The sequence below is a fragment of the Phalacrocorax carbo genome, chromosome 9 (assembly GCF_963921805.1).
Source record: "Phalacrocorax carbo chromosome 9, bPhaCar2.1, whole genome shotgun sequence".
NCBI lineage: Eukaryota > Metazoa > Chordata > Aves > Suliformes > Phalacrocoracidae > Phalacrocorax > Phalacrocorax carbo.
The window spans coordinates 27,859,285-27,886,391 of NC_087521.1; positions in this window are offsets into that span (position 1 = coordinate 27,859,285).

Consider the following 27,107-nt stretch of genomic DNA (forward strand, 5'->3'; position numbering starts at 1 on the left):
CTGTGCTGCCCATCACCTCATGGGGTAATTTTGACTGACTGGGTGTAACTCACTGGAAAAAAGGCAAATTGAGACTGAAGAATGGATGCAATAAGTGTTTTATGGAAAAAAAAAAACACCCCAAACCAAAGAACAACAACAAAAAAAACCCCAAACCAACCTCAAAACCCCAAACCCTACCACATTATGTTTATGTATCTGTCTTCTTTTTTTAATGCCCAAATTAGTGATCAGAAATGTGTGTTATTTAGTAACAAATGAAGTAAAACTCCCTGCCTTGAGTGTTTTTCTGATAACAGGCAGAAAGGTTAAAGATGGTAAACTTATTTTAAAAGCATGGTCCCAGATCACAAGCCTCTGAAAATGAGTGTTGGGTGTTTAAAGGAGCTTTATGAGCATGCTTTTGTTAAATAGCTGCTCTGATCTTGCTTATTCAGTCTTTAAATTAATGTGTAAAAGATGCCCATAAGCAACCAGCAGCTGAATTGACTGTGATTAGATGGATTATTACTATTACTCAGCCCAACAAGTTGCTATATGTTTTGTGTACTCAAGCAAATTTTTCTGTGCAGGCAAGTGGAATGATATGCACATGGGCTAACATAAAATCCCTCAAAATATCCCAGGATTAGACAGACTTATGGAGTTGAAATAGAAATGAGTTGTCTGTGTTTCTAAATTAGAGGCTTTCTGGCATTTACATATACAAATATCTTCTATCTCAAAATAATCTGTTTCAAACAAGCATCGACTCAGTTCCTCCTTTACTCCCCATGCAGGAAATAGGAGCCAACTTATCAGAGCATCAAACTGGTTAAGAAGATATTATCTGCTGTAGGGGCTCGTTTAAAGAGGTCTGCGGATTCCACTGGGTTGCTGTGTTTGGTTGAATTAATTTCACACAGTAAAAATCCAATCTCTTGGCTTTACAATTCTTTAACTCTCTCTTGGAAATAATGAGGAAGTTAAAGTTTTGAAGCCATGCAAATTGCAGGAGGTTGCAAGTAACCCTGGAATATCTGCACCATATGATGAAGAAAAGGCTTTGCAATGTGGACAATAAGCCAGGTCCTGTAACCCAGCACTCCTTCCTGTGGTTGACTAATCTGCACTCTCCTTAGGAAGGATTGAGTGCTGATGCTGATGGACTGACTGGGCTGAAGCATGCTCAGCTCTGCCTGCCTGCTTTAAACAGTTACCCAAAGTGTGGCAGTTGGGTTAAGGTGGCAAGCCTTTCTTACTTCTGTAATTTCTGGAGAGCTCTGGAGCTCACATTGAACATTTTGATGATGGTAGGTAAACCTGGCTTTGAAAAAGGTTTTAGACCTGTGGATTTGTCAGCTGAGATACAGCAATTGTATTACCACCCAGGGAATCTGAGGGGTAAGACCAGGAATGTACTGGGAATGGGAGGGGAACTAGGAGGCCCTGTGGTCCTCTCTGATCCCTCAGAGCTCCTCAGGACTTCCTGTCCTGTTCCTGTCCAGACTTGGGGTTAGGATGACAGCTCTAGATCTTATTCTGCTCTACAGAATGATTTTTTAATATCTGACTGAATTTTTTAAATAGCAATTTATTTTTCATCTTCTGGGAGGAAAGACATAACTGATGCCCTTACTGCAACACTGGAAATGGCTATTAAGACAAATCCTTATTTCATAATTTCCAGGTGTTCTTTGGGGAAACTCCATATGGCAGGAAATTCAAGCCATGAGTCAAATAGTTACAACACAAACAGCATTATTTCAATCAAGGGACCTTCTTCTGAAATAAACCATAAAAATACAGATGAATACTTTATTTCTTCTTTAAGCTGTTGTTCAGGAAAGTACTTAATCATTTTAAGGCTTACTGGCTGCAATGTGACTTACACATATGTTTAAGTGCTTTATTGACTAGAAGTATGTTCCCAGTGAGAGGCAAGCACTCATTGACCATGTGCCTTGCTCCATGGGTCTCTTGTCTGGTCCAGATTTGTTTGCTACTACAATACAGTAACTTTTCATATTTTTTGATTGGTGTTGTGTTGGAGCCTGGTGTACTGCTGCTCTGACTGCTGGGTTTGGGCAAGAGAATGAAACTATTGTAACCAATGCAGCAGCACTTTCTGTAATCTCCCTGCATCTGGGAGAATGTATTTGCTGATGGCAATTCCTTGGATAGGTGATAGCTGGGGATCAAGAAGGCATAAATTATGTGTAAACATGATAGCAATACACTGAAATGCTGTGGTATTTTTTTGTACAACTTTATAGTGAGGCTGGATCACATTGTTATTAAAGTGGCATCTGCTGAGCAGGTAGGGAAGGGCTTCAGTGTAATAGTGATTTTTGTCCTCTCACAGTGATTTCTGAACAACAGCTTACAGAGGAAATAAAACAATCTCCTGTGTTTTTATAGTCCTATAAATCCCCTCCAGAACTGTTTGTTTTAACATTATGCTGTGCTTGGGAAACCCCTTGTGGCTGAGGCCGCCCTGGGCTATTGTGATCAGCCTCAACTGTGTGTTTATATTCAAAATAGAGCAGTTGGAGAAGTAGCAGGAGATGAAAGATATATGGAAGGATGTATCCACGGTGACAAGTCATCTTTACCTCTTCTTCCAGCCATGGGCTCAGGCTTTCCTGCACACACTTGTGTGACTCCTGCACAAGCTTTCTTGCATATTGCAAATGCGTGTTGTACTGCACACTGCATAAATGTGAAACCAAAATCTAGGCAAAAGCTTTGGACTTGTTGGACCTGAAGAAAGTGTGGCAGGTTGAAAGTGGGACTTTCTTACTTGAGTTTTTGTCCTTTATCACCCTACTGTGGTTTGTCATGTTGATAAAGATTATTTTGGCTCAGTAAGACAACAACTGGCACTAACGCAGTCTAAAGAATATCCACTCAGTGGGTAAAACCTAGCTAAGTGTGTCTAATGTCTAAGTTAATCTTCAATCATCTGTTTAAAGCTTGCAGATCAATGTATTTTAATCATATTGCATGCTATCAGGCAAATGTAAAAACAAACTTCCTTTTTAAAAAAGATTAATTTACTTCATTTGCAAAAAACATACATTTAATGTACAGGAACTTTGGTTTTTTTTTTTCCTGAGAGCTCTTTGAATGTTCATTGAAGCAAGATTTCCATTTATATTATATTAGAGTTGACAGAGGGGGAAAAATGAATAGCCATCTGCTAATCAGTTTTTCTCATAATGAAAACTAATCTGAAGGGCATAGAGCACTAACTTTTCAGGGAGCCAGTTACTTGCTGTCCAGGGAGTCTGCCTTCATCTTGCAGAAAATAACTGTTTGTGGAAGACCTTGATTGTGAAATGCTGCTGCTAAACACGCCATGACTCTGTTCTGCCTGAAGCCAAAAGTAGCCCTTGGTAGACACTGCAATGTGCAAGGCCTATAAAAAGAGGTATCAATTAATATGATCATATGCATTAGGCTCTGTACAAGTCCCAGGCCTGCTCCTTTTTAAAAGCCATGCAGTCGTTAGTGAACCTAATCAATAAACCCTGCTGAGAAGCAGTGCACAGCACACTTAAGAGGTGTGGTAAGGTGAACGTGGAGTTTCTGGAGCTGTGGGCAGGCTCCCAGAGCCTCAGTTTCTGGGTCTAAGATGAGAAATATTGTAGGCTAGTTCCCTCCTGCACTGCAACTTGGCTAATGCTGCAGGAAGTACTAACTAGAAGCTGTCTTTTGTACCAGAGGATTTCTGAGGAGTGTCAGAGTAAGCTCTTGCAAATCCTCCTTTATTTAAAGAGCGATGTGAGGTGGAGGTTGTTTTTCCCTGAATCTAGTGGCTTGTAGCATGTTAGTAGCAAAACTCAATGTTCTTACTTCAAAATCATGGTTGCGATATGGATTGGAGCAGGTGAGCTGAACAGACAGCATGTGCTAGTGACAGATCCTGTATATAATCTCTGTACATAAGCACAAACCAAAACTTAGCTATCTCTTAACCTGTTGTAGTTTAACCCTATCCAGCAACTAGGCACCACACAGCTGTTCACTCTTTCCCCCACCCCAGTGGGATGGGGGAGAGAATTAGAAGGGCAGAAGTAAGAAAACTCTTAGGTTGAGATAAGAACAGTTTAACAATTAAAATTTAATAATGTAATGAAAAGGAAAAAGAAGTGAAACCCAGGGAAAAAACAAGTGATGCAACTGTTTACTGCCTGCCAGCCCCTGAGCCACGACTGCTACGTGCCCCCCCAGCCAACTACCCCTGGTTGATATACTCAGCATGATGTCGTATGGTATGGAATATCCCTTTGGCTAGTTAGGATCAGCTGTCTTGGCTGTGCTCCCTCCTCTCCCAGCTTCCTGTGCACCCGGCAGTGCATTGGAAGCTGGAAAACTCCTTGATGAGTGTAAGCACTACTTAAACTGATATTTTAGTTGTTGCTTTCAACTTTATTCTCATAGTAAATCTAAACTACAGCACTATACCAGCTACTAGAAAGAAAATTAACTCTATTCCAGCCAAAACCAGAACAGTATCCACCCCTTATTCTGTCATTTGTCATGCCCAGGTTCTACCCTTTCAACTACACTCCAATTAATCACCCCCACTTCCCCTATCTTTTGATATATATGTATATGCACAGATATCATTCCCCTAGTCGATGGACCATCCCCCTAAAATATCTGAGTTAATTTAGTCCATGCCTTTGGGCTCCATTTATCATAACAGCCTTTCAGGGCAGGAGAGGTGGTGTGTCTGCTGTTGGATTGTTGCATGCTGAAGTCTGTTCTGGTTCCATTGCTGCTGCACTTTGCTCAGTTTAACTGAAGTTCATTCTTCTGGGAGATTCTTACTGTAATACCATTGCTATGGCATAAAACAGCCATGGAAGTGATGTCATAAAGTATTATATCACAGAATCCCAGGTTGGAAGAGACCTCAGGGATCATCTAGTCCAACCTTTCTAGGAAGAGCACAGCCTAGACAAGATGGCCCAGCACCCTGTCCAGCTGACTCTTGAAACTGTCCAATGTGGCCAAGTCAACTACTTCCCTGGTGAGATTATTCCAATAGTTGACTGTTCTCACTGTAGCAATTAACATTGTACTATTCAGTTTATTGGCTATTTTCACCCAAAATCAAATCCCTTTGAGGTGCATATTGGAATTCTCCATCTTCCTGCATCACCCACCAAGTGTACCCAGGTCCTCAAGCAAAAGCAATTGCATGAATGGGTTTACCTCTGCGTGAGACAGAAATAATCCAGACTGTTTCCTTCAGCATATTTTTAACATGCATTCCAGGGGCTTTATCCTGTCCACAGTATGTAAGATTCTGATTGGGCAGGGCCAGCTTGATTGGCAGATCCCCTAGTGTTGACTAACCAAGTGTTTTTTGCTAAAAGTGTATCCCAGTGTTTAAATGTCCCACCGCCCCATTGCTCTGTGTAGTCTTTAACAGTCAATTGTATTGTTTGATTTTTCCCAGAGGCTGGTGTGTGATAGGGGATGCGATACACCCACTCAATGCTGTGCTCTTTGGCCCAGGTGTCTATGAGGTTGTTTCAGAAATGAGTCCCATTATCTGACTCAATTCTTTCTGGGTGCCATGTCGCCATAAGACTTGTTTTTCAAGGCAGAGGACAGTGTTCTGGGCAGTGGCGTGGGGCATGGGATATGTTTCCAGCCAGCTGATGGTTGCATCTACTATTGTAAGCACACGGCGCTTGCCTTAGTGGGTTTGTGGGAGCATGATGTAATCAGTCTGCCAGATCTCCCCATGTTTATATTTCAGCCATTGTCCCCCATACCACAGAGGCTTTACCCGCTTGGCTTGCTTGATTGCAGCGCATGGTTCACATTCGTGGATAGCCTGTGCATTAGGGTCCATGGTAAAGTCCACCCCTCGATCACAAGCCTATCTGTATGTTCCATCTCTCCCTTGATGGCGTGAGGTGTCATGGGCCCACTGAGCCCATGTCAGTCCAGTTCTCCCTGAGCCACTTCAGTCTTAGCAGCCTGATCTACCTGCTGGTTGTTCTGATGTTCTTCAGTTATCTGACTCTTGGGTACATGAGCATCTCTGTGATATACTTTCACAACCAGGGTCTCTACCAGGGCAGCAATATCTTGCCACAATGTGGCAGCCCAGATGGGTTTGCCTCTGTGCTGCCAGTTGCTCTGCTTCCATTGCTGTAACCACCCCCACAGGGCATTTGCCACCATCCAGGAGTCAGTGTATATATATAGAGAGCACTGGCCACTTTTCTCATTCAACAATGTCTAAGGCCAGCTGGATGGCCTTTACTTCTGCAAACTGACTTGATTCACCTTCTTCAGCAGCTGCTGTGACTTATTGTATAGGACTCTTACAGCAGTCTTCCATCTCCAGTGCTTTCTCACCAGATGACAGTACCCGTCAGTGAATAGGGCATATTGCTTCTCATTTTCTGGCAGTTAATACAGTGGGGCCTTGTCAGCATGTCACTACCTCCTCTGGTGATATTCTGAAATCTTTGCCTTCTGGCTAGTCCATGATCACTTCCAAGATTCCTGGGTGACTGGGGTTTCCTATTCGAGCCTGTTGGGTGATCAGTGTGACCCATTTGCTCCACGTAACATCAGTTGTGTGATGTGTAGAGGGGACCATCCCTTTGAACATCTAGCCCAGCACCAGCAGTCAGGGTGCCTAGAGGAGCTGTGCTTCAGTACCAACCACTTCTGAAGCAGCTCGAACCCCTGCATATGCTGCCAATATCTCTTTTTCAGTTGGAGTATAGCGGGCTTCAGACCCTCTGTATCCCCGACTCCAAAACCCTAGGGGGTTGACCTCGGGTCTCCCCTGGCACTTTCTGCCAGAGGCTCCAGGTAGGTCCATTCTCCCCGGCTGCGGTGTAGAGCACATTTTTTACACCTTGTCCTGCCCGGTCTGGCCCAAGGGCTACTGCGTGAACTATTTCCTGTTTAATTTGTTCAAAGACTTGTCATTCCTCAGGGTCCTATTTCAAATCATTATTTTTCCCGGTCACTTGATAGAGAGGGCTTACTGTAAGACTGTAATTTGGAATATGTATTCTCCCAAAAACTCACAAAGCCTAAATAAGGTTGTATTTCCTTTTTGCTAGCTGGTGGAGACATGGCTGCTATTTTGTTGTTCAAATCCAATGGGATCTGATGACATCCACCTTGCCATTTCATTCCTAAAAACTGGATCTCCTGTGCGGGTCCCTTGGCCTTATTGCCAGGGTGAAACATACTTTTTCCAAATATTCCATTGATTTTTCAGGATTCTGCACTTGTTTGGGGGTGAAGTTATCTTAGCTATCTCTTAACCTCATGGTAGAATGGCTCATATACCTAAAAATCTGTCTGTATGAAGTTGCTAGTGAGGGAGAGGAAAATATATGTACTGAAAGTAATCCTTACTGATGTCTAACTCAATGAAGCTGGTGTTGAAAGATTTCAGTGTTAATGTTAGCCAAATAAGAAATACCGGATTTAAGATGCTTATGGGCTTGTTAGACTGGCCAGCATCTTGATGCAAGGAAAATTTCCACTCTGAAAGCACTGGTATGAGGGGAAAAAAATCAGAAGAAAAATAAAGAACATTCCTTGCCAATATGTTGGTAGAGGAAATACTTTTTCTTACCAGCATCCTGGAGCAAGGAATTTTTTTCTTTCTGTGCTAACTCTTGCAAAAACTATTTCAGCATGTAAAATGTGCATGCTGAACAGTGACAGTCATGACCTTTTTTATTGCTGCTGCTGCTCTCCTCAGGCAGAATCAAGTGCAAGAGCTGGCAAGGTATTCTCAGATGAATCAGTGCATGAGCTGTGGCTTAGATCCTGAAGAGCAGCTGAAAAACTTATTCTATACAGAACCGGTGTTCGTGAGATCTGTATTGGTCCAGGGTTGACTTCCAAGCTTCGCACAGGCTGGAGCAGATGGAAGGGAGTGGGGGCCCAGGAGCCCACAGAGAGCTTGGAGAGGGGAGGACTGTGGCAGCTGGGAGGGAGGTAAGATGAGACAACTCTCTCCATAAAGTTTTGGGTGCAGAAGTTATGTGCTGCTGTTGAATTGTATGTTGTGCTGCTTGCTGCTTTTGAATCTTTCTGCTATGGGTATAAACCAACAATCCCAATTTTCTGTCAATTTAGCATGATGATGATAACAGTGATTGTCCCAACAAATAAATGGCTAGGTGACAAATACTGAGGACTGAAAAATATACCCTTACAAGCAGACAGGTGCACTGTTTTTTTTTTCCCTGCTGCTCTGGCAGAAAGCAGGTCTGTGGAGAAGGGACAGTCACTCATGTCAGGGTTGGTAGCTTAGTGCATCAAGCCTGTGTGGAACTTAGCAGTGCCAGTTGGACTGCGTCTGCCGTGAGACTGTGGATGAGCTTTTGACACAAATGGGGAAAATAACTGTCAAATTGGAATAGAAATATGAAAGCTCATTTCAGAGCTTTGAAAGTTGGAAAGCTTTTGGAAAGCTGCAGCTTTGACATGCCTCTCTCCCCGTTTTCCCAAGTTTTGGGGCTGTGGTTATGTTTCTTACATGGGAATCTGCAGTGAGGAAGCAAGGAAACACATTTCTCACTATGAACTTGCAGGTGCTCACAGGAAATTGTTAAGGAAAATTTGTAGTTAAGCAGAAGGCTGTGGACTTGAGAGAATAATTTTACAAGCTATGGCTTTTGAGTATTGAACATCAAAGAAAGCGCTGAGTCCATGGAGGGATATGGGTTTTATCAGAGACCTTGTTAGAAAGATGGTAGCATATTTTTATGTGACTTCTCCATGTTGACATGGAGATTACATGGACAGATCAACAATTTGACATGACCTTAAATTCACAGAGCATTTATGTGTATATGTGACTTCTTGTACTTTTTCTTCCTTTTGAAGTAACTTCTCAGATTCTTCAACTCCTATAGGAAAAAAAATACTTCATTCACATCAGCTGCTTTACATTTGGAAGGGTGTAGATGAGTATTTGGAAGTTAATGTAGATCATCCTCTCAAACATGCCACGGTTTGTTAAGCCTCTCAGTGTCAGTGTATTTTTATAGGTACCCTCTACTTTAAGTACTACCTAAGCAGAAAAATGAGCTTTGTGTCAGTTCATACAGGAACAAAACTGGCTAGGACATCCTGAACTAAAATAATGTAATGTACCATGGCTTCGTGCTTTGGCCTGTCTGGACTGGAGTGCCTGGAAAACATTCTTTCTCCTTTGATGCCTCATTTTAAGACTTCTCTCATGGCTGCCCTTAAAGTAACATGGATGCAGCCATTCTCACGATCCCTGTCAACTCCCTGGGGGTTTCTATCCATTTCCTGTATTTTCAGGAAAGAGCTGATGAAGGAACCATCATAGAAAAGAAACTCCCTGTTATATATTTCTTTGGAGTAAAGATAAATCAGATTGTCTCCAAAGAGTTCTGAATTTTAGAGATAAATATTTTAAAGAACCTGAAATGCATGGCTTTCCTCTCTTCCCCTCAGTGAATAAACTAAGTGCAAGATTCATGTGCAGTCTAAGTTTGCCTGTAGCTTTTAATTTGAACAGATCAGCTAATGCTTGTTGCTGGTATCCTATTTTCCTATAGTCTACAACATACTAATGCTCAGGTATGTGTTACCTGTGAGCTTCATGGTGAAAGGACACAGACAGGGGTGCAGTAAACCTTTTCATAGAGGAACAGACAAACAGTTACTAGCTGAGAACTGACCCATGTAGACTATATACCTAGACATGATTTCAAAGTTCTGCATGTAGTTCTGGCTCTAACACATGTACATGTTTTAGTGTACATGTGCTTAGTGATTATTTTTTAAGGTTTATTTTGGCCTAGTTTTATCAAAACTGTTTAGAATAAGCCAGTAGGTGAAGTTTTGGAGGTATTTGAATTGCAGCTCCAAGAGATTTCATTTTCACACCAATTAAGACCTGGTAATATCTTTAGCTAGTAAAAAGGAACCTTATAAGGAGAGAGGCGCATCAGTTTAATGTTCATATGGTAATTACCTATTTTGGGGTGACATTTAATAGACTGAAGTTCACTGCTGTTCATTTTATCCTTTTGTGAGGGGATGGCTGGAAAAGAACATGTACTTAACATTTTGGGTTGTGACAAAGGAGGAGAAAATTATACCCTTTGGCTATGCTCTTTTGATCTTGTATTTTTACCAAGGTGAAAATGTAGTGTATCTCAGATGTTAGCTACAAAGTACATCTAGACTATTTTTGTTTTGGACTTGCAGAGAAATTGGTCATTCAGATTGTGGAAATATTTCTTTCATGGAGAAGAATTTTTTTGGCATCTATCAGTGTTTTCTTTGAACACTTGTGGCTATTTAGACTACGTAGTTACTTTGCAGCAGCCAGTAACTCAGCTGACTTTAGTGATATTGGAAGTAGAGCAGGGATATTCAATCTATGTTAAATCCCATTATACCTGGATTTCAATTTAATCTGTAGACAAATTAAAGGATTTGTGACTTGTTTTATTTTACTGTTCCATAGGAAAGCAATACCAAAACATCCATGATTTTTAAGTGGTACTAATTAAGATGTGTCCATAGAATTATAATGGGGGTACAAGTCTCAGTTTTAATCAGTGAAAACTAAAACCAGTGGGATTTACCTGCCCTTTTTTATCCCTCTTCACTTTAACATTTGAGAGTGGACAAGGAGTGGGTGTTTAATTACAACAAAACCTAAGTTTTCTCTCACCTTGGGAGGATATGGTGTGCATGAGAGACAGACTAAATGTCTCTCAAGGCTTCATGGGGAACTAGCAGTAGGGAGGGGCATGAGGGGAATTACGTGCAGCCTAACTCCCATACCGCCAGTCTGTCTATTGTAAAATGAAGGTGTAGATATGCAGGAGAAAAGCGAACCCATGGTGTCTTCAAGTTACACTAACATATGTAAAACCAGTTGATTTTTCTCTGAATTTTTTTTCTACCTCTAAAAGTCTTCTCATGAGGCAGGTAGGTCTCCATTTTTGAAAAACAATAAATTTATGCCTGAGGAAATATAAATGGCAAAAGGTGAGGGGAAAATGGGCAAAGAAAGTACTCGGATGCTGATAACAATGGAGCCTGAGAGGCATGGTTAACAGCAATTCCCCTTTTCAGACACCCTGCAGAATAGCAGGAAGCTTTTCAGTGAGGATTCCTTGTGTTGCTGACAGAAATGAAGGACTGTTTCTTTTGAAAAAGCCTCTTTCTTGGATGGCCCTGTGGGAAGTGAAGCTTTACTGTTATTCCTCCAGTATACTGCCAATAAAGATGGCCAAATAATTTTAGAAAGTCTCTTAAAAGTTAGACCCCTAAAACACATCATAGGTCAGGATTTGCATGGAGGAAAAGAGGGAAGAATAAGATTATTGGACCAAATTACTATCTGATCCAAACTGAAGGGGGCGGATCTCCTGAAATCACTAGTTCTGCTGCTAGCTATGGGCCTGGCCCATTCACCACTGCTTATGCTTGAGTCTCCAGTATATGACAAGGACCATGCACTTGCTGATAAAGATGAACTGGATTAGTACACTTGGAAGAACTAAATCAGGTAATTATAGCTGTATTTTTTTTAAACCAGTGTTGTATACTCTTCTACAGAATATATTTTCTGAACTAATCATAACAGCAATGCCTGCTGCTGAAATGAAGTACCAGAATCTGAATCTAGCATAGATCTACCAGCCAGAGAAGTTCCTTTAGTTTATACCAGCTTGAGGATCTGTCTGAAAGTTTTCATTGTCCTGACAGATATTTTATATGAAAAGAACAGAGGTCAATAAAAATGTCTGCAGGCTGAAACAGAGTCTGCAAAAAAAGTCTTTATGAAGAACTGTATGGAGTGGACTGATTTGCTTTTGAAAACTATAAAATCTTCTGGAAATCCAACCAAATTAACTAAAACTGTTACAAATTTGGATGATATTCAGTGATTTCATCTAGCTGAGAATTTTTCATATTTAAAGATTTTCTAATTTGTCTAAAACTGGAGTTTTCAGTTTAAAAACTAAAAATAACAAAGAAAAGCTTTACAAGGTTACATCCAAATTAAGTAGAAGAGTTTGCTTTGAAATTGAACCATAAGTAAGTTTTAAACTTGTTCTTCCCCTAATATTATGGGATAGTTTGTTTTCATAATGAAAACAAAATCAGGAAAAAATCTCAAACTGACTCAAAATGAGGATCAGTTGCTCACTACATTTAACACATCTGTCGCAGTAACATTCAGGAAGAACTTTCAGACTTGGCAGTCACCCCTATAAACTAAAGAGCAGTAGTGTAATATGAAGTACCCAGTACCCATTTCAACTGAAAGGGACATGAATTTTTGTCAAACAGAAATGTGCCACATTCTCATCTCTGAACAAGCTACTGTACCAGAAGGGGAAGGTCAGACTCTTTCACCCTCCCTCAGATGAGGAATTTTGTTATTAAAATGTTTCTTCAGAGTGTCTTGCAGTCTCAGAAATCAAAGGTCATAAAGGTAGAAGGCAGGGTGTATTTATTTCTACCCTGCTGCTCTAATTAAAGGGTTAGAAGCAACCAGAGTGTCCCAGTTCCCTTTGGTTCTCAATAAGCCTCTACAATTTATTCTAGAAGGGGTGGAGAGGAGGGAGGATAAAATAGCCATGTCCTCCTGACTACTGATCTTTTGAAGTCTTTGATCGCTATTTTCTTGATTTTTATCTGCTTTGCAAGAGGAGGGAGCAGTGCACAGCTAAATTAAATAAATGCATTTAAATAACCATGCATCTGGTTTAGAGAAAAGGGCAGGAAGGAGTGCTGCTGCTGATGTGAGTTGCAGAAAAAAACCAAGTAACAGTCTCAGTTCATAATTTCCTGCCTGCTGTTGCTTTAATGTTTAAGTTGTTTTCAACGTTATTCAAATGTATGTATGCTTTTAAATTTCTTTGTTCTTTTTTTCTGTTTAAAAAATGTATTGAAGAAATATAAACTCAGCAGGTGTTTAAGTCAGTAAATATAACTGCAACTGCTCTTTGCGCTTTGCAGGGTTGAATCTCAGGAGCCACAGGGAGTGTTTATGGACAAGAAGGTGGTATATGCTTTGTACCAGTGCATCTGACCTAGGGTGTCATTACAGGCTGATATGCTATAGGAATCTTGGGGCTTGTTCTAATGTGCTACAGCATCACAGCTACCCTCCTTTCACAGCACTGAGTTCTCAGTAGTTTGTGGCTCATGATGGAGGCTGTGCCAATGTATTTCTGTATATATATGAACATATTTATGTGCACATAAGCAGCACTAACTATATGTGGCAGGTAATTGATTTACCTCACTCCTGCTGTTAATTCGCAGAACTCATTGCCATGAGCACTGAGGCTAAGGGCTTGGAGATTCCTGAAATAATTATACTGTCATGGTTAAATCTCAATTGTGTGTGGATTGAGGTTAGGGAAAAAGCAAGACTTTGCTCACTTGGTTAATGATGGTCTACTTTCTGGCTGCCAGATTTGGGTGTTTTGTTACCCTGTTTTGTGCTCGCTGTATGCACCTGGGTGAATTGCCTGAAATGAAAGGTAGAGTGGGATTTGAAGATTTGTCTCCTAATCATATCTTCAGAGCATCAGGTGAAAGCATGTTATTTGTTGACTGCAGAAATGGTAATATGGGCTATGCTTTCAGTGGAGTCAGCTCTCTTGCTCTTGCAAGGAAGCACTTGTGTTTCCAGCCTTTCAGCTTTCATCTTGAATCTTAGTATTTATTTAATGTTAATCTTAAAGCCCTGTTGCCTTGTTTCAAGGTAGTACCTGTGATTCTTGGTTTAGCTTTTTGGTAAGAAATTTGAAAAAGGGGTTCAACCGCTTAAAAAACCATCTCAACTCATGTGAACAATGATGGCATTTCTAACTGCTTCCTGATTGTTGGAAACATGACTCATAGGGTCTGTTTGTTTGAAGGTAGATGACACTATACTTATTGTAGCAGCTGCAGAAGACTTGGCTTGCAGCCTTTGGTTAATTTGTGAAGAATGTCATATTCTGATTTAAAAAAAAAAGATTTAAATAATTAGCTATTTCATGTGGGTTTTTTCTGCTTCTATTATTTATATCAAAGTTGCTTTTGAATAGTGTGAGCACAAAATTATACCTTAAAATTAAGCTCTTTACATTTATTACCACTGTTAAACCTCCAAAACCTATTGGGGGGGGGGGACAGGGTAAAGGAAAAAAGGTATATCAAATCTGAGTTGAAGGGAAAATTTAATGGTGGACTTAAGTCTTGAAAACAGGCTCATGTAATGAAGACTGTTACAGTAGGAAGTGATGATCAATTATGTTATATAATGCATAAGAAATATTTGCAGCCAGGCTGGTGGCTAGCAACAGCCTCCTTAAGATGTTAGAAAATTTATCTTTTATTCTACTCTAGAGGAACCATTTTAGGTGAGATTGCTTAGAGGCAGTGACTGCAGCACCATGGAAGCAAATGGAAGGCATCAATCTATGGCTAGGTAACTGAGGTAGGCATTGTATCATCTCGCCCATTATTTTAATTTGTGCAGAACTTAGAAAATATGCTGGGAGCCTCAAATAGCAGTGCTGACAACATGAACTTCACATGTGGTGTGGGGGATTGTATGTTGTTATAAGTGGCATATTACAGAAGGGTAAGTGGAAGTTCTCTCATAAGCAGTTTTTCTAAACCTTGTTAAATGCTGATGTTCCATCCTTTTAATTAAAACAAGCTGGCATTTATGGCTGTGCGTAATCAAGAATTGGAGGATTTTATACCACCTTTTTATCCCCTGACATGTGGTGAGGGGAAATACCAGTCTGTCTTTATCCGTGTGCATCATCTGTCAGAGGGCAAAGTTTGTCCAGCTTTCCTATGCATGTAGATTTTCATTGCTTGTGTAGTTTCTGTGGACATCCTCATTGCCCGTCTGTATCTGCTTCTGAAGTGAACCTAATCATAAGTTGTTAGGTGATTAGTACTAATCTGCTGGCCTGTGTATAATAAAACAACTGTGCATGCATTGTAATGGCATATTTAGCTGAATGGTCTTGCTTGTTTTGTTGTGCTTCTGCTGTTGCCAGTAGTTTCAGGATGTTATTACAGTATACATTAGCCAGTACATGAATCATGCCTGTTTCCAGGCCCCCATCTCTACTGCCAGCATTTCTGTTGGGTTGGGATGACAAGCTGTGGTGCTTTCTGCATGAGAGATGACTGTAACTATTTCTCATTCCTATTTAACTTCTATACTAAAATTGCCTTTCCCCAATTAGTTGCTGCACATCTTAATGTCCGCCTCTTCTCTCCTCCTATGTTTTATGTGCACATTTATGATCTTTGCAAACGATCAACTATAGCTCCTCTAAAATTCTAGAGACTCAGTGCTGCTGGTACTCAAGGATTTCCAAGTCGAAAAATGGAATTGTTCTTGGTCTTAGGGCCAGTAGAGGCTTTAAATGTCACAGAGGTGGCATATTCAGCCTCTAGGGATAAAGTTGGCCCACTACTGATTGTACATACCCAGTGTTGGTTATGGATGAACTGGTAACAGGTCTGCTTTTTGACTAAAACAAAAAGAAATGTTAGTTGGAGGAAAAAGGAGACTAGTTAAAAGCATAGCAGGTAAAATGTGATTTTAGTAACTTGTAGAGTAGATTTTAACGTATACTCTTACCTATGCAATCCAGGAGACATTTTGTTCCTTATGGATATCCTTAAGGATAAAGCTGATGATGCTGGGATTCAAAGCAGAAGGTTTAATTTTAATTTTGCAGAATTTCCTGCTGATGCATTAGAAAAAGTGCATTGCCACTTGCTTTACAGATAAGTAAAAGAATGTCTATAAATCTTTATTCAACTCTAAACTTGGGTTTTATTTTTATCATTGTTAGGAATATGTCAAAAAGGTAGATACTCTAGACCTCCATTATCATCCCACTTTTATCTTTACCAGATTGAATGAAGAGCTATTTGATTTCCTTTTTGGGTTGGGACTGGCAAATGCAGATGCCTCCTTGAAATTTCACCTGTTGCTGCTGCACAAAAGATTCCCATGCTTGTTGTAGTCAGAAGCTGTTAAAAATACATGTTTGTGCATGAAGGTGCATTTCAATGACGAACTAGAAGAGCATTAAAGTACCAGTAACCCCCTTAAGGTTGCTGTTCCCAAAATTCCTCTTGAAACAAAATCGACCTATGGATCCTGTATGGATACATTTCCCCAAACGTGCAGGGATTCTTTTCAGAGGCACGGATGAGGAAGTTCAACTACTTCTCTTGTGTAATGTTTCCTTTCTGAACCCTGAATGGCAAGTGAGGAAAAACTAACTCTGTGGCCTAATGGGTCCTCTTCATATTCCTTGGTGAGTTCCAAAATATAGCTGCTACTTAAAGAAAATGCCAAATTGTACATCTAAGGAAGTATCCTCAACAGGCAATGCACTGGGTAAACGTGAAACTATGATTATTTTTTTTTTACACTCTTGATGTAATATCAGAGTTTAAAATATTTTATAGCACCCTGGGCAATCAACTTAGGCAGAAATTTTCTTCGGTATTGGTCAGAAAACAACCCTTTTTAAGCAATGCACTGGAATACAAACTTGCCAATCAGGTGCATTGACTGGCATATCTGATGTATACTGGAAAAATAATTTCCCAATAAGGGAAAATTGCAGTATTGATCTTACCTAGTTGCTATTCCTTCCCATATTTAGGACATTGAATTCTAGGTACGCTATAAGGTTAATTTTATTTGTTAGCATAGCTGTAAGAATATGCTATTAAACCAATTGACTAAATTTTTGTTTCCTGAAAAATCTTACTTCATGCTTTATATACATATTAATTGCTTCAAATTCTCTGAAATCTACTTCATGTCCTTCTAGGAAAAGTTTTAAATCTCTTGTTTTACTAATCATTTAGGAATTCTGTGTGCCTTATGTATCAGGCTCCATTTGAGTTGAATATGTACAGGGAGATTGATATTGCAAAACCGGTTTGGGATGTTCACTTTTTCTTTGCAAATATTAATTTAATTTTTGTCTCTGTGTAAGACTAATGCTTGGCAGTGGCTTTCAGTTTGAGGAACTACTGTTTGGTCCTATGCAAAATGTCAATAAGAGCCAAAGTACAGTTTAAATTCTTAGGTAAAGGTCCTAAAGAGTTTAGTGAATTGGGGCTCTTATCCTTAGAAGGTAAAGCGTGAACATAAACTTCAGCCTCTCCCAGACACATCACTAGCTATAGACAAGTTAAAACTGGACTCTCCATGTGACAGGAACTCCACCCAGTGTATCTCTTGATGGAGCAACCATGTCCAAATGCAAATCTGTTCAGCACATGCTCAGGTTCAAGGCTTCCAGGAGGCCATAAAATTTTGGGGTGTGATGGTCTTTAAATGTGGTTCTCTAGACATCAGTCTTACTATGAATTCAGATAGGATGGATTCAAATACACTTAATGCATTATTTTTTTTTTTTTCCCTTCTACATGACAGCTATGTTCAGGAGCAGTGTTACAAGACTCAGTCATTGCTAGGGCTAAAAGTCTTGTAAAGGAACTGCGTTTCTGTGAAGCAATATACCGTTCTCAGGTAATGGGAAATAAAACATCACCATCTTATATAGCTTAGCTACAAATGGTTTCGTTGCTGGTAGAGGTATGAACTGAAGGAATCCAAGAGCTGTAAGTGAATACACCATGTGAATGCTTTTGACTAGCTTTAGATAGAAGCAACTCTTCTTGCTGGGTCTTGAAGGCCTTCTACTGTGATCTGTAGACTCCCACGCTGGGAAAATTATCTGTTATGTCAAGGCCTTTTAAATTACAGGTTTCTGATTTCAGTGCACATGCTTCTATTTGGCCTTGAAATTACACAATGGTATTTTGCTTTCTTTTGGCTTGAATTCTTGCCCATTTATGTTTGCACAAAACCGAGAGAATATAGTATTAAAATATAGTCAGTTCCTAGCTGGCATAAATCAGTGTAGTTCCACTGGCTGTCCTAATTTAAATCCAAATTTGATCAAATAATTTCAAATCAGGTTACAGAATGAATTAAGTCTATATAAAAAATAATTAGGTGCCTAAAACCCAAGTCTAATTTTCCAGTAGAAGGGCATCAGCTGCTAGCTTGTGGATTCACAACCTCATATTAGCTGCTTATGGCTCAGTAACTGATATTGGCTGTGAAGCAGACACTTGGCTGCTCCTTTGGCCAGTGGAGAAGAAATGTTGGCTGCTGGCTCACTTGAAAGAGCAGAGCTATAAAATGAGGAAATAATAAAACATGATGATTAGGTTAGGGTCACAAAATATTGTAAATAGGAACATATTGGCCTTTCTGCTGTTTTTAAAGCTCTTTGTATGTTGGCTATCCAGCTTCCTGGATTGTTGCCTTAACAGTTTGGCTGTCTAAAGGTGATGTATAAGGGGGGAAAAAACAAACTGTTGGTGACCTTTTGTGTACACTAAGACCTGAAACAACTGTTTTCTTGAAAATGTTTCCTTTCAGACCTTCATCTTATTTTAGCAATGAAGACTTTGCTGTCCAGCTTTCACCCCAGAAGTCTTGGTAGCATATAGAATAGAACAGGACAATTGCAGTGAACACTACTTGTATCAACATGTTTAGAATGGGATTTTTAACCCATCTATTTTTGTACAGTTTCTGGTTCATGTGAGAATTACAGGTGCCTCAGAAAAGCAAATATCAAATAACGGTGTACGTTGTTAGAGGCTGCCATGCCAGGAAATGTGAGCAATTGCCAGGAGTGATTCACAGCCACGACTTGGTGTTTACATGTGAGCTTATTACTTCACAGGAGTAAACTGGCTTGGGTTTTTTAAAGCCCTGAGCAGTCAGAAGATATGGGCTTCAGCAGGAGCTCTGTTGACCAATGACTTTGAATATGAGATCATGTGTAAGCACTGCATGGTGATGGGTGTCCTGGGCTGAGGGTGAAGGACAAGGAAGAATAAATGTAAAACTGCAAGCCTGGCTCATCATACTGCATCTGCTATGTGTATAGGGGTTTCAAAAGAAGGTTGAATCAGAGTGTGTAGGGCTTTAATGCTGAGTCTTATATGAATTATCTTGTACTATGTGAAGGATTTGATTTCAAGCGAAAGCTTGGAAGTGTTTTGTACTGCTATTCTCTCTGCCCCAAAGATCATTATCATAGATTCCACGTTTGTTGTTGTAGACTTCTTCTGAGCTTTTAAAAGCTGGTCTTTTGTTAGTTTTTAGGGTGCAAAAATTTAATTATTTTTTTCTTTCCATTTGGTGCTGGATGCAAACACCAGGATAATTCTGGGAGGGTACAGATTCTTGTGACACATTGAGAAATATTCGGTACATTTGGCCAGGACTACTAAGCTGCTTTTGAGCTTGGTACTCAACACCAGTCAGTACCTATCCAGGTGAGGTGGGGAGAGAGGGGTAGAAATCTTTCTGTGGACACAGACTGAAGGAACATGCTGTGTGAAACCTCATTAGCCTGTTATTGGGACACAATAGCTTTACAAGCCATGAGATGCTCTTTTGTTGATTCCCACCTAGGAATGTCCACCTGTATGCAATTCCACTGGGTCTGTGGCCTAACAGATGGTCCTAACTAATGAAAAGAGTCCTTTTAATTAGTCCGTCTAAAGACATTTATTCACACTGGTGGGCGCTCCCAATAAAGTTTCAGTGACTGGGATCTGTGTTGCTGGCTTCCAGCAGTCACCATCTGTTTGGTGGCAGAAACTGGCCATGGTATCACTGCATGTATTTCCCACTCCAGTGGGCTGGAAACAAGTTTAAAGTGTGGGGAAGGAGGAGGGGGGAAGATCTCCTGGTTACTGTGTACAGCATTTTGAAAGATGTGGTATCCCTGCTTCCAGACCTAGGATTACCACAGTTTATCCTACTATCTCTAGCAGCAGTTTCATAAAGAAGCTTTAGATATCATGCTCACTTCCTCTGGCAGCAGTTTTTTAGTATTTGAGAATACCTTCAGTGTACTTGTGTTGTAGTTTAATCCCAGCTGGCAGCTAAGCCCCACACAGCTGTTCGCTCACTCCCCCATGGTGGGATGGGGAGAGAATCAGAAGAGTAAAAATGAGAAAACTCATGGATTGAGATAAAGGCAGTTTAATAGGTAAAGCAAAAGCCGCCCACAAGAGCAAAGCAAACCAAGGAATTCATTCACTATTTCCCACCGGCAGGCAGGTTTTCAGCCATCTCCAGGAAAGCAGGGCTCCATCACATGTAATGGTTACTTGGGAGGACAAACACCACAACCCCAAACGTCCCCCCCCCCTTCCTCCTTCTTCCTTCAGCTTTATATGCTGAGCCATATGTCATATGGTATGGAATATCCCTTGGGTCAGCTGGGGTCAGCTGTCCTGGCTGTGTCCCCTCCCAGCTTCTTGTGCACCCCCAGCCTATTCATGGGTAGAGTTAGGAGCAGGAAAGTCCTTGGCTTTGTGCAAGCCCTGCTCAGCAGTAATGAAAACATCCCTCTGTTATCAGCACTGTTTTCAGCACAGATCCAAAACACAACCCCATACTAGCTCCCATGAAGAAAATTAACTCTACCTCAGTCAAACCCAGCACAATTTGCTAAGGCTTTTTCTAGGCTGTTGGCCTATTTCTTAAATGAATATTAAAAAATCCCTCTATTTTTAATGACCGGTACAAAATAATCCAAAATAATTAGAATTAGAAATGTTATGTCAGTAATGCTTATGGTAGGAGTTACAGGAGTTGCATGCTAGAGGAACCTCACTGGCTGCATATTAAAGGGAACCACTTAATGACAACATTCAATTAAAAATTAGGAGGGATGATAGGGAGTTGGAGCAGTACAATAGAAGATTTGCAAGGCTTTATCGCCCATGACTTGTTTTGTTTGTCCTCTGCATACTGACAAACTAGTTCAGTTAAGGGGATAATTAAACTGAGGGAAATTACAAAGTTTTTTGGAGAAGAAACACAGGCTAGTAATGAGACAGGAATTGTGGGAATTCAGCATCCTTCAGGATAATTCTGACTATAAGTGTTGTTTACATATTCAACCTACTTACAGCCCTTCCCTGGGCTCCTCCCAGATCTTCCCCATTCCCAAGCCCTAGTCACACTCTAACTTTATTCTTCTTTAAGTTTTAATTTTCGGGTCTTTTTAAAATGAAAACTTTTGCAGGAAAAGGACAGTGGAACTATTACATCTTCTAGTTTTTAATAAAGTCTTCCTGATAAGGTTTAATCTGACAAAGTCAGAAGTCTGAACTGTTGAGAGACCTTCTGAATCATTGTGCCTCTCACCTTCCTCCTCCCCCTCCAAGTAAAGGAGGTAGAGTTATCTACCATTTATTTTTCGGTTTCTATGTTTTCATTTTCATGTCCTTAAGCTTTTGCTGAAATGCTTTTTCTATGTAAACACTAAGGCACTGATGCCAATAACATTTCTCTAGTATTTGATCCCCAAAATCATGAAACATACTAAAATAACAAGATTTGGCAACATTGTCATAATAGTCAAAGGCAAAGATCTGACAGAAGCAGTGGTGCCCATTTTGGATTAGTACATTTACTTTGACACACACATATCCCCCCCCGTTAATGATGTGATCAGATTTTCATTGTTAAATTACCTGCCATTCTCAAATGGCCTGAAGGGCAGGCTTTATTCGCTCCAGCTGTCAATATTGCTTGTGGAACTCCTTCAAATGACATTTACCTGTTGTTGTGTGGATAGCTGCCATTTTGTTGACACTGGGAGACTGACTTTTGGCAATAAATGTGCCTGACCTTTGCTTGGAAGGATCCAGAGTTTCCTCCCCAAAGGCAAATTGGTATAGGAGGCAGCCTTGTGCCAGGATGTATGCAAACCACTTTACAAAATGATGGCTTCCACTCCCAAAGTCCTACAGCTTAGCTAGCCATCAAGATGGTGATTGTGCTGAAACCCTTATTGACGCTGTGCATGAGTTGTAATTTTTTTTGTTGCTGTACAGCCTAGTCACAGGCCAGGATCCTGCTCTTTTGGATATTATACAAATACAGAACAAGGTGTCCTTACTCCAACAGGTCGATGCTAAATACAAGATGGCAACAGACAGTTGCAAACAAAATGATGATGCAGCTCTAGGCAGACCCAGATGTAGCTGCAGGCTATTGTCAAGCACCACACACAGGCATGGTCACAAAAATTATAGGAAGTGCATGTTAGCTGTGAAAAGCTTCATAAGGGAAAATATAAAGGTGTGAGTAATGAGTGTTAGATTGGCTCAAGGGCTGATTGCAGGTGGAAGTCAGATGAAAAAGGGACATGTAAGACCTTTAAAATAATAATGTTTAAATAAATTAATTGAAAATAATAAGAACTGTTAAACCAAAAATGAAACCTCAGGTTCAGGAAAAAGTAAAGTAAAATTGGAGAATTTTGACTACAGATTTACTAAATTCTAATGCTTTTCTCATAATATCCACTGCTAGCCATAGCCACCATCTGAGATAGATTAATTTGGCTTGGTATACTTTGATCTGTTTCAGAGTAATCTTGATTTTATATATATATGTAAACATATATAAATAAAATCTGCTTTTTAAGATACTACACTGGACCAAGGGCTGGTGTCCTATACATGCCAGTCTCCATTTGCTCACGCCCAGAAGACTGGGAGAGACAGTTGAGGTTGACAAAAGTATTTGTCTTGGGCTAGCTCCTTGAAGCAAGCTCTGGCAATCTTACAAAGTCCACTAAAGCCCGTCCTGCAGTTCCCACACAGTGAAGATCTTTCAGAAGATATCATGGGGCATGATTAGGAAGGAGAATGCAACATAATTTGGACATAATCAAAGATGCCTTGTGAGGACCAGATTCAAGGTTGGAGTTGTTAGGTCTGACAGCTATCTGTCAGATAAATGATTTTTTTTTAAGCATAGTTTTCTATTGAAACCATAACTATTCATGAGGCCATATTAATTTGGATTTGATAAGTATTTAATCTGGAAGTTTTTTCCCAGATCAATATTAAATTTTAGGAGAAAGGAAGTAAAGTGGTGCTGGGTTCCTTTTATATCCCTTAGCACAATATAAAAAAACATTAATCTGGGTGATGTTTTTAAAAAAATTCTCCTATTAGGCAGACTGAGATTTTGCCATATGAGTACCTTTGGAAGACTTATTGTCTAGTCTGAGATAGACATCTCTGTCTCTGGTTTTAATAAAAATATCAAACAATCTCATTTTTATCTCATTGTGAAACAGAAGGAAAAAAAGGCAATTAAAGCTCAGGATCTTGCATGGCATGGGAAAACTGATTCATATCCAATTCTACTTCAGGGAGGCTAGACAGCACAATTAATGTTTTGAGAAAAAAATAAAAGAGGAAAGGAGCTGGTAGTAAACTGAAGTGGAGGGTGGATTTTGTAAAGACCAAGAGCTTAAAATATTTGTAACTTAGGGGAAAGAAACTGTCATAGGGAGAGATATTCATAAGAAGAGGAAAAATGAGGTGAAAAGGAGCGGGGGGAGATGGGAGTTTACTGAAGAAGCAGTGGGCTGAAAATTAGGAAGCCAGGAAAGATCTGTGGGATGAGAGAAGGAAAGGAAAGTGAGCTGCAGGCAATGACTGATTTCAATAAGATCCTATGAGAAGGGAGGTCTGATGGCAGGAGGAGGAGACGCTTGTTCTAGGTGCTAAAGATGTGCAGCAGAAGACAATAACTCTGGTTTGAAGACCTGGCAATCCAAAAGTCATATAGTGGGAGTTTTCAGAGAGGCTTTGTCTCAAGCCTTTAAGCTCCTAGGGTTTCATTTAACATAGAATTGCTTTGTGAAAGGTAGTGCAGTTAGAAGACCTGTCATCAGTTACTTTTCATGGTAATGAAGTAGTTAATATTCTTGCTGTTGCTACGACATTGTTGTTGCGTTTATTCAACCATATGTCCTCACTGGGGTGTCTAGCTTATATGAGCATCCTCAGCTTTTCTAAATAACATGTGTTGCCTCAGACGCATAGACTGTAAGTTCAAGTGAAGTTGGCGCTTTCTTTCCTGAGCAGATTTACGCTCAAGATTAAGCAAAAATGAGGTATGGTTTGGGCTGGTGTCTCAGGCTTGAAGCTCCCTTTGCAAAATTCCCTGCTGAGAAGAGAGTTTGTTTCTAAGCCACTTAAAAGGCAAATCCTGTGTTGTTAAAGCAGAGTATCATTTTAACGCTGATAGCAACTGACAACCCAGAATGATTCTGTTTATCCAAAGGACAGGTGTAGCAACAACCCTGAGCTTCACTCGTGCTCCCTCTGATTCGTTGGTATAAGTTTGTAGGCTCTTCTAGAGTAAATTGCTTTCATTACCTCTGGCCATGGAGCTGGTTTCTACACAAAATATGCCTGGAAAACCTGACGAAGTTAATGCTCATGTTGCATATGTTCAGATTTTCTCTGTTGCTATCACTAGTTGAGCTCTGAAGATTACAGTGGCTTAGGGAGGTTTTAGTTGAAAATGCCTACAATTGAGGAAGACCTGAAGATAAGAGGATCTCAACAGATCTTTAGCTGAGGCGCAGCAATACACATTTCGTAGAATCATAGAATAGTTTGGGTTGGAAGGGACCTTTAGAGGTCATCTAGTCCAACCCCCTTGCACTAAGCAGGGACATCCTCAACTAGATCAGGTTGCTCAGAGCCCTGTCCAACCTGACCTCAAATGTTTCTAGGGATGGGGCTTCCACAGCCCCTCTGGGAAACCTGTTGCAGTGTTTCACCACCCTCATTGTTAAATCTTTTTCCTTATATCCAGTCTAAATCTACCCTCCTTTAGTTTAAAACCATTACCCTTGTCCTGTCACAGCAGGCCTTGCTAAAGAGGTTGCTCCCATCCTTTCTGAAAGGCCACAATAAGGTCTCTCCACAACCTTCTCTTCTCCAGGCTGAACAATCTCAACTCTCTCAGCCTGTCCTTGTAGGAGAGGTATTCCAGCCCTCAGATCATTTTTACGGCCCTCCTCTGGACCTGCTCTAACAGCTCCATGTCTTTCTTGTGCTGAGGGCACCAGAGCTGGATGCAGCACTGCAGGTGGGGTCTCACCAGAGCTTGGTAGAGGGGCAGAATCACCTCCCTTGACCTACTGGCCCCATTTCTGTTGATGCAGCCTAGGATATGGTTGGCTTTCTGAGCTGCAAGTGCACATTGTTGGCTCATATCCAGCTTTTCATCCGCTAATAGCTCCAAAACCTTCTCCGCAGGGCTGCTCTCAATTTCTTCATCCCCCAGCCTGTACTGATATTGGGGGTTGCCCTGACCCAGGTGCAGGACCTTGCACTTGGCCTTGTTGAACCTCATGAGGTTCTCATAGGCCCACCTCTCCAGGTGGGCCTGGTCTCTCTGGATGACATCCTGTCCTTCTGGTGTGTCAACTGTACTGCTCAGCTTGGTGTCATCTGCAAACTTGCTGAGGGTGCACTCAATCCCATTGTCTGTCATTGACGAAGATATTAAAAAGTACTGGTCCCACTACAGACATTTGTTCAAGTTCATGGAATATCAGGCACAGATTCAACTTTGTTCATTTAATTTCTCCAAATAGTATACGATATAATCTCTGATGCTCTTATAAACATAAATGTCTATAACCTGAAGAGTTGAGCAATTACTCTTAGTAATGAAGGTTTCTGGATTTTCTTCTGAGATTCACTGAAGTTCTGTCATGCTCAACTACTCAAGTGTTTGCTTTTCAAAAATCTGATTCTGGATCAGATAACAGAAACAGATCTTGGTCAGAGAATAAATTCTGGCATTTTAAAGCTTATTTTGATTTACAGCAGAGCAAAATGTATCTTTTCCTGTGTGAACTGAAGCTGGATTGAAGCTTCAGTTTCCTGGAAAAGCACTTCTTTCCCTCTGAGGTCCTGAAAGTGAGTGAAAATGTCACCACCGGCCTCGCCAAATCTACCATTAAAAAATGTTGTTAAAATCAGTAACTTTCTATGGAACATCATCTTTTGAGAGAAATTGCATGGTCAGAACTTCTCTGAGCAAAGCCACTCATTATTATTCCAGCCTCTCTATTTTGTTTTTTAGGGCTTTTATGGTTTGAAGTTTTCCGAATGATTAAGTTCCTCTGAAGGAGCATAAATCAGCAATATGCAGAACAAAAAGGGGAGGGGAGAGAATGAGAAAATGAGTTGCTGAGAGCAATGAAAGAAAAAATCATAATTACAATCCAAATTGAAAACCAATGCAAGGATATATTTTCTTTTCTTTAGCTGTCTTCATCTGCGTTACCTTTCCCTTTTCTTTTCATGCATATTGTCTGAGTTTTAGTTATAAAGCACGCACAAGAGAACTTAATTTTAGCTTTTGCGAGTTATGATTCTGCCTTTCTTTTTCCTGCAGATGTTCTGCACAGTAAGAAGGGCTTGCTGAGTCTGTTGCATGCTGCCTGCAGAACATTACTAACATGCAGCTGTGGAGAAATGTCTGGATTGCTTGACTTGAAAGCATTTTGAATGTGTGTATGTGAATTTCTTTTTCTAGCCTTGTAGGCATGATGTATAGCCTGTTCCATGGGCCACTGCTTCTCTGGCGTGATATCTGGACTTTGATATTTTCTTTTTTCTGTCTTTTTTTTTTTTTTCCCCCCTCTGCTGCTTTTTTTTTAATACTTCTAGCCTCTTTCAGTAAGGCTGGAGCACACGTGAGCTTTTATTTCTGGGGAGGAGGAACAGAAGGAGAAATGGGAAGCAGCTCAGGCATTGAGTGCCCTCTGACCAGCACATAAATGCTCATGCAATTGATGGTGCATCCAGCTTATCACAGAAATGTCTCATGCATCTTCCTTGCTTTTTACACTGCTGCCTTCTTTAAATATCCTCTTCTACCTTTCGGCTCTTCCTCAGCCTCCCCCAATCTGACCTTTTCCCAGTCTTAGTATTATTTCAGACTTTTTAGGCTTTTGAACCTTCTAAGTTTTTTGCCATTCCAATCAGTTCAGTACTGTGGCTCCTATGGTGCCTTCAATAGAAACTGCAGTGGATCTGTAGGTTCTAACCCTGTTTGGTGGAGTTGATTTGGATGCTAGGCCCAGAATTTTGGGGGCCTATGGTGATGTTTTTTGTCAGTTGCTTGGCGTGCT